The sequence below is a fragment of the Schistocerca gregaria genome, chromosome 7 (assembly GCF_023897955.1).
Source record: "Schistocerca gregaria isolate iqSchGreg1 chromosome 7, iqSchGreg1.2, whole genome shotgun sequence".
Classification (NCBI taxonomy): Eukaryota; Metazoa; Arthropoda; class Insecta; order Orthoptera; family Acrididae; genus Schistocerca; species Schistocerca gregaria.
The window spans coordinates 307,001,305-307,022,051 of NC_064926.1; positions in this window are offsets into that span (position 1 = coordinate 307,001,305).

Below are 20,747 nucleotides of genomic sequence, written 5' to 3' on the forward strand. Positions count from 1 at the left end.
AGGCCAAGCCCCGCGTGATCGATAGAGACCGCCCCAATATGGCCATCAGAATGTTTGAATTTAAGACCGTTCGCATGTGCGCTCACGATTCTGTTGCACACCTCGTCACTTACTAGCTTGACGTAGGCAACACTGCTCGTGATAGAGAGATGGATGCCAATTATGTCTCGCGGGTCAATTTTAACGTCGTCACGAAGGAAACGTTCCACTTCAAAAGCTCGCGGTCGTGCATGATCGGGTTGAAAACTGATCTTGATGGTGGTTTGTCTGTATGAATGTGCCATGTTGCGTCGTTAGTGATTGACTCTAAACGAGCGACAACGCAGTAGTAAACAACTACGAGCACTCGCGACCGCGCGGACGGGACGTAAACAAGACGTCCTCGCCGCAGCGCTGCGGAAAGCAGACTGCCCCTTAGACCACGGGTACCCCCTGGAACTTAGAACTACTTAAACCTAACTAACATCCATGCCGAGGCAGGATAAGAAACAAGCAGCAATAGGCACTCTGTATCGTAATGTCACTATGGGGGGGGGGGGGGGGGGGGGGGCGTGGTTGCCGGTCCTACGCTCCCATGCATTTGTTTCACATGGGTGTGACCCCCTCATGACTGACTCTCCCTACCGCCACATTTGTGTTTCCATAATTGTTTGGTGGCACCTGAAGATGAAGCTTTAGGCTTCGAAACCGTTCGTGCAATAAACGAGAAACTACTGCTAACTGAAGCGGATTTTTTAATCTGTTGATACGTTATTCAGTTGCAGATGTTGGCCTGATAAAAAATTTTGTACAAATGTAGTAATTACAGGATATTTGACAGTCTATCGGAGGGCTGATAGTTACCAAGTGTCGCTTATACATTCTATAATAAATGCAACAACAAAGTCTTCTTGAGATTGTGTTACTGAATTTTGTTGTGGTTATTTTCATTCGGGTAACAGAAATACGAAAAAATATATGACAATGTACACCAGCCTCGATGCACTAAAGGTGCATTTGCTGCAAGAGACCGGCACCATGGGGCACTGCTAGCGAGACTTCAGTGAGGTAAGTACCGTCTCACTTCTTCAGCAACTCCTAATCAGAACCAAAGGCAAATTGTTCATGTAGTTGGAATAGGTTTGGAAATTTGTGGTAAGGTTTTATGGGACCAAACTGCTTAGGTTATCGGTCCCTAAGCTTACACATAGCTTAATCTAACATGAGCTAACTTAGGCCAAGGAAAACACATACACCCATGCCCGCGGGACCTCGAACCTCCGATGAGGGGAGCCGCGCGGACCGTGACGAGACGCCTGCGACAGCGCGGCTGCCGCGCGCGGCGTAGTGGGAATAAGAGCAGTTGTAATTTGCATGTAACATTACCTTCTTGCAATCAAAAACCTGAAATTTTTAACTCATTTTGGCATCTTACATACGAATTTTTCAGATCATCGCACTGAATTTAGCAATATAATTCTGTGCCACTTGAAGTAAGTCACCGATCACAGAGTTGCCGTTCGATTCCCGGCGGGGTCAGGGATTTTCTCTGCCTCGTGATGACTGGGTGTTGTGTGCTGTCCTTAGGTTAGTTAGGTTTAAGTAGTTCTAAGTTCTAGGGGACTTATGACCATAGATGTTGAGTCCCATAGTGCTCAGGGCCATTTGAACAGAGTTGCCAAAACTCTGTCCGAGGTTGCAGAGTCTCAGATATGGTAACAGAACGGAAAACATCGGGCACGGTCGCTGAATGGCTGCAACACCAAGTCTCGAAGCCTGCATCAGCTCTCCATCGGCTTTCATGTTACGGTTTTGCAGCATCATGTGATACCAGATTCTCATCACAGTCCCCAATGGAAACGTCGTGAAAAAACTGAGAGGTTTCCATGCTTCCGTCCATAAATTCCTTCCGATCGCAAATTCTTACTGAAGGACTTGCTGATATTGGGCTTTTCATCAGAATGAGTACTTTGTTATTTAATTTCTGTAAAGATAATACGCAACTAAAAGAGTTAACCTCTACAACCATGAAGATCTTCATACATGTCTGCATTCGGCAGTGACTGTCAGCTGCCCTATACAAAAGTCGTTAGGCAGGCAACTCGACAGTCATTTAGAAGATATTCATCAGACGGTATGAAAGTAAAATTGCTTTCTAAGTCGTACTAAACGCAAAAGGTAGTAGAGCCTTCTAAGAGTTCGTGGCGTCCAAAAATTTGTCAGACTTTTCATGAGCTACACCGTCGCGCCAAAACATAGCGTGTTAGTACACCTTTGTAATGCACCATGGCAACGAATCTACTTGGCATGGATTACAGTTCGGGGCAGCTTTACGGAAGTATGTGGCGCCAGACGTCTATGGACAGGTCATGTAATTCTCGCAAATTAAGAGCCGGTGGTTTCTGGGCGAGGAACAGGTGATCGATAGGGTCCCAGGTGGGCTCCATCGATTTCAGACTGGGCTTATTTGGGGGAAAGACATTGACGAGGCTTCACGGTCAGGCTCCTTAACCCCTGGAGCACGATTTTGGCCCTGTGACACTGTCAGCTAATCTGCTGGAAGATACCATTGTCTTCTTGAAAGAAAACAAGAAAGACATACGCAATAATGTTAAACATAGCCCACAGCTGTTGCGGTGCCTTCATTACTACCACAGATCCCATGGCAGCCCTGGTTAAAGCCCCCCATAGCATAATGGTTTTACTTGAGTTTTACCGTGTGGAACTCGCAGTGTCTGCCACCATTAGCCGGAAAGTTCCTGCTGTGATGAAAAACAGCTAAGATAAAAGGCGCGCCAAAAAATAGCACTTCATTTTAGGGGTTTGAAAGGCAAAGACATGCTGCTGACAACTGATGAGGCGAGCCTTGTGGCCGCACAAATGTTGAGTACAGAAAGAGAACTTAGAATATCCAGCCGCTATTGAACCCCCCACCCCCACCCCACCTCGCTCATACCGGCCTTAGTTTGTGGTCCAGCGAATGTCTCAAGCAGCAGTTCACCAGGATGACGGCTTATCCGAACGCGACCATCGACCCCGACGTAACAAGAGACGCGGTTCATCTGACCAGACAGCGCGCTTTCACTGTTTCACGGTCCAATGTCGATGATCTTTCGCCCACTGCAATCGTGGGAACGTGGTGGAGCTTGTGTACTGTGGGGCCCTACGTTCAACAATGTACGCTGAACGGTACACTCCGAAGCACTGTACTCTGTCAACAGATCTGCCACAGAAAGTCACTTATCCTGTCTTACGGTGTGCAAACCTCAGCCCGCCACGTTTCCACGTTCTGTGTTGAACGCTCAACACATCACCTCTTCGAGATTCCGCCGTTCTTCAAGCATTTTCCGTAGATGATCACACCATTTCCACGCCGCTCGTTCACAGGCGCCTGACTGTAACAATCTGCCCTTTGTCACAGTCGCTTATGAGAGTGAGCTTTCCCATTTGCGACATTCATTGTTACTGAAGTGACTTCCCATTCGTCTCTGCTGCGCTTAAATACTCTCCTTGGCGTGCCACAAGCTCGCATCACCACCGAGTGACATTCAGACTCGCGGTGAGCTGTAATCAAAATGTGTTGGCAGCTTATAGTAATCCGTTTTTCTTACAAAGAATTTACACATATCTATGTGTTGACGGAACTAGTTCCAGTTCAAGGGTTCAAAATGTGTTAACAGTCGAAACTGCAGTTACACCAATAAAAGTTTCAAATTTAATCAACCGAGAAACCATATTGTTTTAGAAATTTCTGCCTCGTGATGGCTGGGCGTTGTGTGATGTCATTAGTTAGGTTTAAGTAGTTCTAAGTTCTAGGGGACTGATGACCATAGATGTTAAGTCCCATAGTGCTCAGAGCCATTTGAACCATTTAGAAATTTCAAGCACTTAATGTCTCTATTAAAGTTATCACAATAAAATTCCAAAGGCTTCCCATATTGTCGAGTCCCATAAGTTCAAACCCTTCCCCATCTGCTCATATCTAATCCTGTGCTTATACCCAGTCCAGCCACTTTAATGTGACCACCGACCATGTTCAACGTCAAAGTGCAATACACAGACGGCAGGTGGCAGCACTAGCCACTAGCAGTGGAGGGTACGGAAACCGTGCGGGGGGGGGGGGGGGGGGGACGCGGAAACCCGGACAGACATTTTCGTAATGCAGAAACGGTGCGGTTTATCTGTCGTCCGAAAGAGCATGATCGTTGGCGTTCGGGTCAAGGATGGAAGCATTCCCGGAACGATTAAGTTTTTTAACAGTTCGTGTGCTAGCGTCGTTAAAGTATATCGTGCATGGCAAAATGGCGCTATCCAAGCCGGCGACGAGGCAAGTCGTGCACCACAGGCCATAGATGACAGGGATGAATGACGGCTGCGGAGATGTCTACAGCCGAATAGAGATTCACTTCACCACCCACCTGCACCAAGGGGCTACCAACACTCTCTCCTCAAGGAAGGTTCAGCAAATGTCGCTGCCTATGAGCCTGCATGGCCCCATATTGACTGCTGTTCAACGGCTATGAAAGTTGTACTTTCACACCGATACCGCAACTGCACCTCCACTATGTGGCGAAAGGTGGCCTTTCCAGATAAATTTTATGATACACCGGGTAGATGGCGGTAGGCGTGTACGACATCGAACGTCTGAAGTAAACACCCCGCAACAACAGGAATGTCAAATCAAACACGTTTCAGTAGCCTAATTTCCATCTTTTTTCTCTCTCTTTTTGAGGTATCAGTTACGGGGATATATTACGCTGTCTTCACGCTTCCTGACCGACGTGTAGGAAGGTTCCGACCTCGGTTCCGGTCAAAACAGGGGCCAGCCTTCCAAGATTGGTATCAGCTTGACACAGCAATCACGTCAAACATCATCTGCCCCTGTGTCCAGCAGAAATCTATGGACATTTTGACCGGAACCGAGGTTGGAATCTTCGTACATGTTGGTCAAGAAGCCTGAAGATTGCGTAATATATCGCTGAAACTGGTAGCCCAATAAAATAACAGTTTGGAAATAAGACGGCGGAAAGGATTTTGATTTGACATTCTGTACTGAACTGCCGATTCCCGCAACCATCTCTGAAAAGATGGACACACAGAGCTCTGCAACAGTCGTCGAAAGGGTCCAGTCCCGATAAGAGAACGTTATGGTCTGAGGAATTTTTTCGCAACGTTCCCTGGGTGACCTCAGGAAGGCAAAGTGGATCAACACAAGCAAGCATCTATCCTTGGGGACCATGTCCAATCTTACATGCAGTTTTTTTTCTCCTCGGCACTATGGCATCTACCAGCAGGACAATGCAACTTGTCACACAGCTGTCGGTGTACGTGCGTCGCTCGAAGAGCATCAAGATGAGTTTACTACAGAACAATGGGAGAAAGTCGTCTGGTCCGATGAGTCTTGTTGCACACAGTTTCCAGCTTTTTGCCCAAGAGTGAGACACGGCGCGGGTTCGATGATGATTTGGGCAGCCACATCGTGGTGTTCCGTGGGCATTCCTGTACAAGGTCACGTTGCTGCCAAGGAGGATGTGACTCTTTTGGCGGATCAGGGCCACTTCATGGTACAATGTTTGTTCCCCAATGATGATCCTGTGTTCCAAGACGACAGGGCCCCTGCTCACACAGCTCGCATCGTCCAGGTCTGGTGTTGCGACCACGAGGATGAATAGTTGCATCGCCTCTGGCCAGCGCAAACACCAGATATGAATATTATTGAGCTTTGTGGTCTACTCTGGTGAGAAGGATGACTGATTACTATCCATCATCGTTATCTGAATTTGCCATCATTATGTAAGAATAATGGTGAGAGTCCCTTGAAAACCAAACAGAAGCTGTATTTATCCATTCCGAGATGATTGGAAGCTGTTATGTATGCCATCTCTATTAGGCATTATAACGTGTAGTGCTTTTGTTGTTTCCCTATATTTTTTTACCCCATAGCTGGGTAGAAGAAGAAGAAATGTAACGTAAATTGGCTCCGCCTGCTGGACGGCATAATAAAATCCCGTCACAAAATAAACTATTAGGTCTCCAATTTTGCTTCCTCCGTTTTGCAATAGACAGTAGTAGCGGCAAGTGGGGTTCAGGTGGTGTGTCATAGATGTAATACCATAAGCCTAGGCATCTGTAAACATAATGTCATAAAATATTAGTCAATTTGTTCTGATTTGATCCATTATAAATGGTGCTGAAAGCCTGCAACTGTGAAAACAATAGGTTTATAAACTAACCTATAGTCAGTTTGTGATTGAATCATAAGGTTATTCTCGATTAAGTACGTCAACTTACGTACCCATTTCTCGCCATTTGCGGAAGTTTTAACTTTCAGCTTTAACATGAAGAAATCTGCGGCTGTGGCTCTTAAAAGACCAATAGTGAGGGAACTATTAGTGTAAGAACGTGCAGAGAATGTTTCCAACACCTTAAGAACGGTGATTTTGATGTCGAAGACCAGTATGGCGGTGAAAGAGAGAACGTTTTCGTATCTACTGAAACAGACGAAGACAGTCACAGGACATCATTATCGAAAGCAATTGATGGATTCGAACGTCCAGCACCGAAATACAAACGGCCACAATACAGCGACAGACACGTAAAGGTAATTTTACAGCAGGTGAGTGCTCGACCCCACGTCGCAAAACCCGTCAAAATATACATGGAAACGTTGAAATGAGAATTCATATCCCTCCCGCCGTATTCTCCATACGTTGCTCTCACTGACTACCAACTTTTTTGATCAGAGGCTTACAGTCTGTCTGACGAGCACTTCCGATCATATGAACAAGTACAAAATTGAATCGATTCATGGATCCCCACAAAAGACGCCCAGTTCTTCCGCCACGGGATTCGTATGCTATCCTAAAGATGGGAGAATGTAGTGGCCAGCGATGGGCAATACTATAAATCATAATTTTTTTGTAAGTTTTTCACAATAAAGCTCTGAACTTCGAGAAAAACGGCGGAAGCAAAGTTGTAGAGCTAGTATTTACCCAAAGAGCGATTAATCGGTCCTTGCACGACACTGAACAGTATGTTCCGAACAACTGTGCGCGAAAAAGCGATTTTTCAGTTGTTCATATCTCTGATTCTGTTCATCACAGAGATAAGGGATAATGTGTCTTTGATAACCCCTGTCCAAGCGACATTTTTTAAATCAATCGTGAGAAGTAGCATACTGTAACTATCCTACAGTAAATGGTCAAATTTTAAACATTACGTACTTCTTCTACCCAACACAAAGTGAACAAATCGACTGCTTCTTTTCATTCGGTGTGGTAGAAAGTGGGTCTTGACCAGTTTATAAATACAGCATGCATGGGAGATTCCTGAGAAAACCCCGAAAAAACTTTTTTTATGACGGCCACTTCCATAATTTCTGTTGTTAGTAAATCGTGGAAATTTCTACCATATGTTCTTAAAATGATGTTCTCGGGAGCTTCGAAACTTTTTTCTGTGTCATCATCCGTTACAAGGCTCCAGACGTTCAAAATTACCGTACTCACGCTCGTAAAATACGCACGTAATATTCGGTCTGAGACGTAAATGCAGTTAATTGACTTAGTGAGCTCATTGAAAGGGTTCTGGCGTCATCGTTAGGGTTCTGAAATCACCAAACTATGTTTTTAGCTGCCATTTTCTCACTAGTAAAACTTTATGACGCGCTGTCACTATTTAATGGGCACTTCACTCCTATACGGGCTGTCTTGACCTGCAAATTATTCGATGTGACACCTGGTGGAGTAAGCACCTTACAAAAAATTTTGTACCTGCAAATCAAACACCGCATTTTTTTTATACAATCGGTGTAGCCTGAAAATGTCCTGCGTTTTTATGTATAGTAGTGTAAAGTGAACTTACGCTGGATGAGAGACGATTTTGTATTAACCTTATATTATGCATACTTATTTGTTGTTTGTATTGTGTGTTCTAAGAATGTAAAGGTGTCGAAGTACATAAATAAACTGTCAAAGTTTTACCGACCTACAGAATTCGTTTTATGTAGGCTGCACACCTTGGTGTAATACGCAAAAGAAGGGAAATAGCTGAAAAATGCGCCTGGCGGAACACAAAAAAGGCTCGTTTTCCTCCCATTGGCACTTTCCCCTGTCTGTCTATCCCACTGTTCCTATCTTCATACCTTTCCCTCGCTCTTCCTGACAATCTTCTCTTTCTCGGCCAGTTTCACTGTCTCTGGGTATTCCACTGTCACTGTCTGTGTCCCAATCTTTTTCTCTCCCGTTGTCAGTCTTTCTTGCTTACAGTCTGCTTTCTTTTCCTTCTCTCCACATGTCCCTTGGAATGGCTTTCTCGGTGTTTTGGCACCTAGACTGGGAAACTTTAACACGTTGGTACAGGGGATGGGGCAAAGTCGGCAAAATCTTTCGTTTTAGTGTTCGATGGTCTGGGATGCCTACAGCCCCCAAGCCTATGTATGGTCTTCACTCATCTCTCTCTTTCATTTCCACTGTCTCCTGTCTCTTCTGTTCTCTTGCCACTGTCTCCATCACTCTTTCTCTTTTACTGCCACTGTCTCTCACTGACCATCACTATCTTCTCTCTCACTGGCTCCCACTGCTATTGTCTTCGTCCATCTCTGCTACTGTCTTCGGCTGGTGCAGGCGGAGGTTCGAGTCCTCCCTCGGGCATGGGTGTGTGTGTTTGTCCTTAGGATAATTTAGGTTAAGCAGTGTGTCGTCTTAGGGACTGATGACCTTAGTAGTCCCATAAGATTTCATACACATTTGAAAATTTTTTGCTACTGTCTCTCACTGACCGTCGGCAACGGCCTTGCCGCAATGGATACACCGGTTCCCGTGAGATCACCGAAGTTAAGCACTGTCGGGCGTGGCCGGCTCTTGGATGTGTGACCATCCAGCCGCCATGCTCTGCTGCCATTTTTAGGGCTGCACTCAGCCTCGTGATGCCAATTGAGGAGCTACTCGACCGAATAATAGCGGCTCCGGTCAAAGACAACCATCATAACGACAGGGAGAGAGGTGTGCTGACTACACGCCCCTCCTATACGCGTCCACACCTGAGGATGACACGGCGGTCGGATGGTCCCGATAGGCCACTTGCGGCCTGAAGACGGAGTGTTCACTGACCATCACTATCTTCTATCTCTCTTTGGCACCCACTGCTATTGTCTTCATCTGGCTCTACTACCGTCTCTCACCGATCATATTTTCTATCTCTCTTTGGCTCCCATTACTGTTACCTTAATCCGTCTCTGTTACTCTCTTTCAGTACAAAAAAGCGCGAATATGCTCTCGTGCCAAAATTTTTGCTGAGGAAAGCGGAATGAGGATTGAAGCAGATAGTTCCCCACTTTTCTGTCAGACTCTTTTAAACATGAGGATAATTGTCTTTCTTGTGCTATGATAGGCGCATTTTTCAGTTTCCTTTTTCTTGGGGGATGGGGCAGGGAGGGGAGGGGGGTTGGTCATCAGTATTCCGACTGGTCTGAAGCGACCCACCACGGATTCGTCTTCTGTGCCAAACTTTTCATCTCATAGCACTTGCAACCTACGTCCTCAACTATTTATTGGATGTATCCCAAACTCTGCCTCACTCTACAATTTCTACCTTCTTTACCTTCTACAGCTCTCTCTAATCCTGTCCCTTCTTCTTGTCAGTGTTTCCCTAATATTCCTATCGTCGCCGATTCTGCAGAGAACCTCATCAGTCCACCTAATTTTGAATTTTCTTCTGTAGCACCACATCTCAAATGCTTCGATTCTCTTCTGTTCCGGTTTTCCCACAGTCCAAGTTCACTCCCGCACAATGCTGTGATCCAAATACACGTTTTCAGAAACTTCCTCCTCAAATTAAGCCCTGTCTTTGGTACTAATAGACTTTTCTTGGCCAGGTAGTGAAAGTGAATCAGACATTTTGGCGCACGTCTGAAAAGTTGCCGGTGCGTCCTTGACGCGAGCGTTCCAGGGTGGTAGCGTGACAGGAGCAGACGAGAGATGGCGCATCTCGCGACATCTGGGCTGCGGGTCTGCGCACTGGGGCTCACATCCTCACCTCGCCTAGCCCGGAGGGAGGGTAAGCCTACACCCGACACAGCTGGCAGCTGCCAGCGCCACCCTCGGGGGCGCAGCGCGACACCCGACACCCACCGGAGCATCCTCCGACCGCTGCATTCACCTGCTGTGCCGGCGCTCGCACTGCCCGACCAGCCAGTAATTGCCACCTGACACTCACTTTGCGCCACTGCTTCCGGTATTGCGCCCCGCCGGGGCGCGCGGTGCTTTGTCCGAGCCCTCTCCTCCCAGATTACGAGTCGCCGATGGTAAACAAAAGACGGGGAACACATCTAAAGTGCATCACACTAGAGCGCATTACCATTTGAGCTACGCTCCAGACCAACACATGCACACATACTCTTTGCCAGAGGTAAATTACAATTACAAGGTTGCAACCGCCGTCCGGTGGCCGAGCGGTTCTAGGCGCTACAGTCTGGAACCGCGTGACCGCTACGTTCGCATGTTCGGACCCTGCCTCTGGCATGGATGTGTGTGATGTCCTTAGGTTAGTTAGGTTAAGTAGTTCTAAGTTCTAGGCGACTGATGATCTCAGAAGTTAAGTCCCTTAGTACTCAGAGCCATTTGAACCATTTTTGAAGATTGCCACCAAGAATTTCGGGCGGTTGTAAGGGTACGACATCGATCCTGCACTTGAAGGATCGAACCTACCCTTACACTGTTTTACTACAGCGGAGCGGTATCACTGACGGCTATCGTTCCAGAAGGGACAGTTTAGCACTTGAAGATCATTTGGAGCAAAGGAATGAGTCAGTGGAGCCTCAGAAAGCCTGCAGGTCAGGTCCCGGAGCTTGTGATTCGTGCACGTGAAAAAGTGAGTTGGTTTTGCGACATTGCGGAATATTGCCACTACTGGCAATGCAATGCTTTTTTGCACACCAGATCTCTAGCGTATAAAAGTGAAATATTTTTTGGAAAGAATATTGAACTTCGCAGCAAGTTTCAAACTCGAGTAGGTCGCATTTGTGTGTCGGCAAAGCGAGAATTTTGAAGATCTGATTTAATTAAGAACCGTTGTAAACATTAACTAAATGAAAAGGCTATCGCATAGTAATGAATCGAATGGTAAATTCGTACAAGCTCGTGATAAATGTGCGTCTACAATCGTAGACTGAGTGCACCCTGAACATGTAGGGACGTGTTATATGAATTTAAAGTGGAATAAATTAACTGCCTCGTACAAAAGTGTTGCTATTAATACAACATAGAGAAACATAGAACAGTGAGGGAGTATAGACAGGGCATGCGTCGCAAGCTCACAGTGGGAGCATCTTTTCCCTTCATAATTAGTTACTTAGTAATGTCCGACACCTAATTTTCGTAACTAGTCAGACTATAGCAAGGAATAATTATCTATATTCACTAATAAAACCAGTAAAATAATAGGGCCGGCTTGCTGAGTTTCCCTTGAATGTACGGGAAGTGCAGAAACCGGGGACACTGTTGATTACCAGTTTATGGAGACTATACATCTAAGCGAAACATCGAAGGTCAGAATCAGTGCAACCCATCTCAATGCGTCGTAAACCCTGTGTGCGACTGTAGGAATGTTTTCGAAATGTTTCTTCAACGTGTGTCTGAGCCGGGACGTTGGTACCAAAAATGGTTCAAATGGCTCTGTGCACTATGGGACTTAACTTCTGAGGTCATCAGTCCCCTAGAACTTAGAACTACTTAAACCTAACTAACCTAAGGACATCACACACATCCTGCCCGAGGCAGGATTAGAACCTGCGACCGTAGTGGTCGCTCGGTTTCAAACTGTAGTGCCTAGAACCGCTTGGCCACCCCGGCCGGCCGTTGGTACTAGCCCGGCATTCAGGCAGTGGGGCGTGGGAAACTGCCTAAATACCAAGTCCAGGCTGTCCGGCTCACCGACCCTCGTAGTCAGTCCGTCGGGCGGATTCGGTCTAGGACAAGTCGCCTCCCCGAATCCTGTAACGGGCGCGATAACTTGCGTGACTAGCCGAGTGGGTACTGTTTCCGTAGGTATCTGCAAGCATTTAAATAATGGTTGATTTTTAAACTTTTGCTGGGAATATCCATTTCATACAAATCGTAACTTCTGTAATAATAACGTTTTAAGGCGCCGTCAAAAAGTTTCCATTAGAAGGCCATACAGTCCATCATCAGCACACCAATCTGGCAAAATCGGCGTGATCATTGAGGCAATAATCCAACTGACGCACCACGCTGAAGATAACCGTTTGGTAAAACACCGTGTCCTGATGCGTGAAGAATTCCGTAGCTGCCTGCTGCACCTCCTTGTCCAACAGGAATTACTGAACCGGCAAGATCGTTTTTGTGGGACCGAAGGCGTGATAATCACATGGGAACAGATCAGGACTATAGGGAGAGTGCTCGAGCAGCAGCACCGCTTGTCGCAGTGGTGTCACGATGATTTTCGACAGACAAACTGCCTCGTACACGTTCTTCAGTCTCAGATGGATGTCTACCGGAGTTTGTCTTTCGGCAGCCAAAAGAATCACAGCACGTTCGTCCTGTTTGGATGCATTTGCCAAAAGCTTCGCCATAGTTCAAGTTTCCGAATTTATCGCACGCACTTCGGAAAGAGAAGGGCGCCACACTAATCCCTTTGCTACGTGTCGGTACTTATACACCCGCATCGGTGTAACGCTATGTTCCTTTTACACTGCAGCAACGCCCACAAACGGAGATTTTTTAATCGGCCATTATACAGCGGTACGCTTATGAGCAACGGATCTCTTACTTTGTCACGATCATTTTGGTATTGTGTACAACCTTCCTAAAGCATATCTCTGACTTTCCTTAAAATAATGTTTCTCCATAAGTCGTTGCCTTCATCCAAACCGTATCGACACAAGGAGCGTGGCCCCCGAGTTCTGGGCCGTTTCCACACTGCGGAAAATTCATAGTACTGGTCTCTCCCTTAAGTTTCTACCTACTTAACTGCAGCATGTACCTGTGTGCCTGCTCGCCCATGTGCTCTGCTTTTGATAGTTCCGTGTTTACCTTCCGTCCGCACTGGCCAGCCTCTCGCCTGAGGTATCTGAAGTCTGCCCTCACGGCTGTTCATCGCACGGCAGTGTGCATAATTGAACAACATCTCGAGAGTGCCTCAATGGTACACACACCCTGCCACTTGTATCGTACGGCTCCCCGCACCACATAATTATTGTTACTGATGTTTTAACGTCACCGTTGTCTCCGTTCAGTTCCCCTTTGTAATTATGTCTCGACAAATCCGCGCTCGCTTTCCATTAATCTCTTTACCCAAGCAACTCCGGTAAAAGCTAAATATGTTGGTCTTTCGTCCACTCAACGCTCCAGAGACAGATGTTTGTTGTCTGGTTTTTGCCCCCAGCAAATTATTTCCATTGGATCTGCGCCCGCTCCCATAGGGGCAACCCATTGTAAAGTGCCGCTACCGGCAGGACCAATGGTACTCTTATTTACGACCCCACGTTCAGAATATATCTACTGATTATAGACAGGGCAAACGCTTGGATTACGGAAGGCTACAGAAGGAAAGCAGCCGTGCCCTTTCGAAGGAACCGTTTCGGCATTTGCCTTGAACGATTTAGGGCAATCAAGAAAAACCTAAATGAGGATGGGCGAACGTGAGTTTGAACCGTCGCCTTCCTGAATACTAATCCAGTGTGCTTATCGCTGCGCTACCCCGCTAGATGGTGTCTTGTGGAAGCCTAGCTCATCAGCTTACCGTGGCCAGTAAAAAGGACAATTCCAGCTGGATGTTGGTCGCGTCTTCCGGAAATGCAGCAAATGTCCACCTCACTTTCCGGTAGCACCACTCCTACGTTACGCTTGTTATCAGAATGATCACAAGCAATGCGGTGTGTGTTAGAAAGCTAACGCCGCCGGTGGAACCGAGCGTGACCGACATCACTGTGGCTTACTGCTTCGCACGGCAGGTAGGTTGAATCGCGTCCTTGACTAATAGTTTGCAGTTGCTACACGAGCACTGATATCGACTAAATCTTTAACATTAAATGGGACAGATACTGACTTCACACCAGCACCTATCCTTCAGCGAAGAAATCAAGAAGTAGTAATAGATAAACATCTGAATTGGACTGAGTACGTAACAGCAGTGCGCAAGAAGGCATCAGCATCTCTCCATGCCTGCAAAACTCTAAAAACCCTTTCCTCTTGATCCGTAAAAGAAACTTGTACAAACCCTTATACTTCGAATTATTGATTACAGCGATGTTGCCGGCCGAAGTGGCCGAGCGGTTCTAGGCGCTACAGTCTGGAACCGCGCGACCTCTACGGTCGCAGGTTCGAATCCTGCCTCGGGCATGGTTGGGTGTGATGTCCTTAGGTTAGTTAGGTGTAAGTAGTTCTAAGTTCTAGGTGACTGATGACCTCAGAAGTTAAGTACCATAGCGCTCAGAGCCATTTGAACAGCGATGTTATCTTGTAAGGCCTTTTGTCAGGAAAGTTCACAGCATCTGGAACTGCTTATGAATGCCTGAGTTCGGTATAACTGCTATAACTGCTTTGATCATTTTTCACTATCATATTAACAGCTATCTTGGCTGCATGCAGACACGTGCAGAGATTTCCATACCCTCCATCTTTCCTCGTCTGAACAACATGGCAGAAACATCCGTTCCCATCAGAGAAAAATCCTTTCTGTCCCACCCCATCGGTCAGCCACTTTCTCGAAGTCTCTCTCAGTAGCCGAAACTCGACTCTGGAATAACCTCCCGCATTACTTTAGAGAACTGAATAACATCTCCAGCCTCAGAAGATCGTTAATGACAATAAGGATTACCATTGGCACTGTGCGCATTCGTTACCCTTTTACATACTTCTTTCCAACCAGATCTTCCTCATTTTCCAATATTGTCCGCAGTCTCTTTGAATTTCCTTTCCCTAGAACGCGCTGGATCACAAAACATCTGTCTTGTACACCTGTTAATTCTTTTTATACCTGCTACTATCATTATAGTAATTATTGTCATTACTGTCATATTTTTATTATTTTTATTATTACTGTTATCTTTATTAGTGGCAGTTGCAGCAACAATACAAGTTCAGACTTCATAGTCAGTATTATTTACTCACACTACCACTTCAGACACTTAGGTCATTCTGATACTACTTCTCTTATTAAAATTGTTATTTCTTAGGTAACTACGATGTAAAAAAGGTACTGTATTTGTGAAACGCTGGTCCTATGTAATAGAAGGCCTGATGACCAGAATTAGATTAGGTTAAATAAATAAAGTGAAATTACGTTTTTTAAGCGCATTACGAACACGGACCGGCATTGTCAAATTTCGAGTGATGCTTAGCGAAACCACTACTGTGATCAATAAAAGTTTGAAGCAGCTATTGGAGGCCATTCCCCCAAAAAATGATTCAAATGGCTCTGAGCACTATGGAACTTAACATGTGAGGTCATCAGTCCCCTAGAACTTAGAACTACTTAAACTTAACTAACCTAAGGACATCACACACACCCATGCCCGAGGCAGTATTCGAACCTGTGACCGTAGCAGTCGCGCGGTTCCGTTCTGAAGCGCCTAGAAACCGCTTGGCCACTGCGGCAGGCGACCATTCCCCATCCAGAACACAAAAATATTCGCTTTACACAAGTTATTTTTAGCAACGGGAGAAGAAGTAGCCGATGAAGCTCGTGCGGGAAGAGTTTCAGACATATGTACAGTGACAAAGCAGGAAGAGCAACGTGTCTTGCGATGTCGGACCGTCGATTGACTGGGCGAATAGCCAGAAATTAAATAAATGTGAATATGTTTTAACGTCCATCGAATTTTAACGCAACATTTTGACATTCGTAAACTGTGCGAGAAGTTAGCTCCAAAGAACCTCACGAGGGAGTAGTAGAACAATCGGAAGACACATGTGTTGAGCCAGTTATAAGGGAGCTGGAATTCTTCAGTGTAGGACACAGAAAAGCTGGTTTGTGAAGTTTGGGAGAGTCACGGGTGGAATTCCACCCGTGAGGGGAAGTCGTTAGTCGTGCTTGGATAGCTCAATCGGTAGAGCATTCATCGGCGAAATACAGAGGTCTCGTGTTAGTTTCCCGGCCAGTACACAGTTTTAAGTTTCCCGGGAAGTACACAGTTTTAAACTCCCAGGAAGTTTCAGCTCAGTGCGCACTCATCGGAAGGTTGTAAATCAGTCTGCTTCCTATGTTAATCGTTCCATCATGTAAAGGCTAATCTTTTCCACCTGATGAGTATTGAGCCGACATGCTAGGTCAGCGTGTTCTGTAAGGGGACTGAGCGCTCTCTGTATAAAGAAAACTGAAGTTCTGATCGACAGGAATCAAAAGGCGCCGTGAGAGATCCACACAGAACTACTGACGAAAAAAATGAAGAAGTAGAGCGAAGAAACGATGACATAAAACAGTAATTCAGTTGGTAGAGCACTTGAGCGCTTAATACAAACAAAGTCGCAGATTCCAGTCCCGGCCAGCACACAATTTTAATCTGCCAGACAGTTTCAATTCAGGGCACACTCCACCGCAGCGTGGAAATTCATTCCACGATGTTTTAACAAGTCTGATACCTTTGTTAATCATTCCCACAAGTCAAGGCTAATCATTCTCGCCTGATGTGAATTTTTCAGAACAGTTTACGCAGATACTTCTCTCGTGTTCAAATAATCATACAACATTTTTATGCTGTCTTTTTGTTTTCAGTGTCCACCTCCCTTCCTGAGTGGCCAACACGGATGACTGCCGTGAGGAGCACCCTATTACGATTCCCCCTATTCCTGGAGATTTACCTTTGGTGGGGCGGCTGGAACGGGTTGCGCTCTGCCTCGTGATGTCAGTTAAGGAGACACTTGACAGATTAGCAGCGGCTCAGTGTCACGAAAACTGACAACGGCCGGGAGAACTTTGTGCTGGCCCACGCCACTCCATGCCGTATCCAGTGACGTCACTGTCGGAGGATGATGCGGCGGTCGGTCAGTATCGATGCGCCCGCCAGAGCCTGTGGACGGAAAGTCCGGTTTGGCAGGTCTACGAATATCAGTATGCTCTGCTGTGCACGTTCTAAGTTTTTTTTAAAACTATTCTGGTCAACTTTTGCAGTTAAAGATCGATGTAGTCTCTCGTCGTGTTCATCCCCTTCCCCGCCTTCAAAATGTTGATGCTGCCTATTGCACATTGACACACATGAGATCACAATAATAAGCGATATCGTTCAGGAGGAGATAACTGCACTTTTGCACATGTAAAAACCTAAAAATCGTCCGACCTACAATATCTGAATAAAAAGTGAAGCACCCAGAAGTGGAGGAGAAGACGAAATGAAACTTCAGGGACTGAGATGCTATGTGATGTCATTTCAGTGATAACAAAATCGAGTCAAATTTATAAAGAACTCGCCGATACGAACCCAATAATCAGTACGATATCCCACTCTCTCTGACCTGGACGCATGCACTGATTCGGTTGGGAAGGGTGCCAAAGTCTCTCCCGAGGGTAAAGTCCTAAACCGATTTTAACTTGTCCTTGCTATTGAGGATACTGGCAGTGGGAAAGTGTTGACGAACGAGATGGTCCCGTACTAGTACTATAGGGGGCAGATCAGGGATCTTGTCGGCGACGAAAGAACCTCTACATCACGCAGACAGTCCATTGGGGACACATGTTATGTGTGACCCTGTCGTTCGAACAAGACCCAGCCAGTGCTAAAGCATCACACGTGTAAAGATGCGAGCAGTTGCCAGTGCCATAGAGACTCGCCACTTGAGCGAATGGCACCAGCGACACGGGAGGCGCAAAGGTGGAAGACATCGACTTCGCGTCGGCCAATTGCCGACTGAGTACAATCTGCCAATGACTGAACGACAGCGGACAGAAGCCTATGCAGAAGACAGAACAGCAGCTCCCGCCCTCTAGGTTATACACTACAGGCCATTAAAATTGCTACACCACGAAGATGACGCGAAATTTAACCGACAGGAAGAAGATGCTGTGATATGCAAATGATTAGCTTATCAGACCTTTCACACAACGTTGGTGCCGGTGGCGACACCTACAACGTGCTGACATGAGGAAAATCTCCAATCGATTTCTCATACACAAACAGCAGTTGACCGGCGTTGCCTGTTGAAACGTTGTTGTGATGCCTCGCGTGAGAAATGCGTACCATCACGTATCCGTCTTTGATAAAGGTCGGATTGTAGCCTATCGCTATTGCGGTTTATCGTATCGCGACATTGCTGCTCGCGTTGGTCGAAATCCAATTACTGTTAGCAGCAAGTGGAATCGGTGGGTTCAGGATGGTAATACGGAACGCCGTGCTGCATCCCAACGGCCTCGTATCATGACAGGCATATTATCCACATGGCTGTAACGGATAGTGCAGCCACGTCTCGATCCCTGAGTCAACAGATGGGGATGTTTGCAAGACAACAACCGTCTGCACGAACAATTCGACGACGTTTGCAGGAGCATGGACTATCAGCTCGGAGACCGTGGCTGCGGTTACCCTTGACGCTGCATCACAGTCAGGGGCGCCTGAGATGGTTTGCTCAACGACGGACCTGGGTGTGCGAATGGCAAAACGTCATTTTTTCTGTTTACAGCATCATGATGGTCGCATCCGTGTTTGGCGACATCGGGGTGAACGCACATTGGAAGCGTGTATTCGTCATCGCCATACTGGCGTATCACCTGGCGTGATGGTATGCGGTGCCATTGGTTACACGTGTCGGTCACCTCTTGTTCGCATTGACGGCACTTTTAACAGTGGACGTTACACTTCAGATGTGCTACGACCCGTGGCTCTATCTTCATTCGATTCCTGCGAAACCCTACATTTCAGCAGGATAATGCACGACCGCATGTTGCAGGTCCTGTACCGGACTTTCTGGTTGCAGAAAATGTTCGACTGCTACCCTGGCCAGCACACTCTCCAGATCTCTCACCAACTGAAAACGTCTGGTCAATGGTGGCCGAGCAACCGGCTCGTCTCAATACGCCAGTAACTACTCTTGATGGACTGTGGTATAGTGTTGAAGCTGCATAGGTAGCTGTACCTATACACGCCATCCAAGCTCTGTTTGACTCAATGTCCAGGCGTATCAAGGCCGTTGTTACGGCCAGAGGTGGTTGTTCTGGGTACTAATTTCTCAGGATCTATGCACCCAAATTGCGTGAAAATGTAATCACGTGTCAGTTCTAGTATAATATATTTGTCCAATGAATACCCGTTTATCATCTGCATTTCTTCTTGGTGTAGCAATTTTAATGGTCAGTAGCGTAGATCATCGTCCAAGGCTGACGTAAGACAGGAAGCATCGTATAGTGAACTCTTAGAATTGAACAGACAGCTGTCGTAAATTGCATTTGCTGTGTACTTAGTTATTGAGGGCCTTTTTTGTGTTATATTACAAGTAGTATTTCAGATTCATATTTCAACTAGTCACAAAGATAAGTAAACCTTTTAACTCATTTGATGGAGTGTTGTAGAACCTTCGTTCTCGTATCCTGTTAGCTGGATCTAGGGCATAGCTGTGTAACAGTGGTAGGGAGAATCTGTCTGTACTGCACCAGAAGCCGTTTCACAAACTCACAACCCGGCCTCCACAGCAGTAGCGACGAGGCCTTTACAAAAACAGGCGATGAGGGTTTACAAAACATTGTCCTGTTGAAAAATGGCGCAACGATAATGTCGCATGAGAAGTAACACAAATTACGCAGAATGTCCTCAAGGGCAGGCCATGGTGGCCGAGCGGTTCTAGGCGCTTCAGTTCGGAACCTCGCGACTGCAACGGTCGCAAGTTCGAACCCTGCCTCGGGCGTGGATGTGTGTGATGTCTTTAGGTTAGTTAGGTTTCAGTAAAGTTTTAGGGAACTGTTGACGTCAGAGTACTGTTGTCCCGTAGTGCTCAGAGCCACTTGTCCTCAAGGAAGCGTTAAGCCTTCAGTGTTCTCTCACTCACTACCGGCCGCCACCTGAACTCCCACCTGATGGGTCTCACACTTTGGTACCAGACGTAAGACCGCTGAGCTTCTCCGAAACGTTGGGTAAGGTCGCTACCATACTCGCCGACTACGGTCATCTGGGCTAATGCAGAACCGTGATCCGCGATTCATCGCTGAACACAATGAGACGCCTGTCCATGCTTTGCGGTCACGTCACCCTCCACAAAGCAAAAAGCAGCCGTTCGTGCAGTGGCGTCAACGGCTGCACACGCATGTGAGGGTTATTCCCTAGTCGGTCTCCTGCTACCCCTCCAACTAACGGTGCAGGGTAACACAGAATGTTGCGAGGGTCCAGTATTTGTTCTCGGATGGCTGGCGCGGATGTGAAGCGGTTACTATGTACTTGGTCCTCAGCATGTCGAGCCTTCCTTGTGCTGATCTGACGTTAAAGACCGAAATCTTGACGACGATTGTGTCTGGCCTCACTGTCCCCATGCAGTCCAAAATGGGGTCTCTATCACATCTCAGTGCGCCTACAAATCCGGATATTGCACGATTCGACCAACCAAATGGAGACCAACAATGACACCCTTTCAAACTTTGTCACGCTATCTTATGCGAGTAGTGGGCATCTCCGTATCCTTCACAGCAATCACTCAAAATGCTACTCTGTTCACGCTTCTTGTACACGGTGTAAATTTTAAGTTGACAAACCAGAATAACTCGATACATAAGCTTCACACGAAAAATGTGTAGAATCCAAAGTTGATTATTTCCGAGGGGTACAGCTGCTGGTGCTA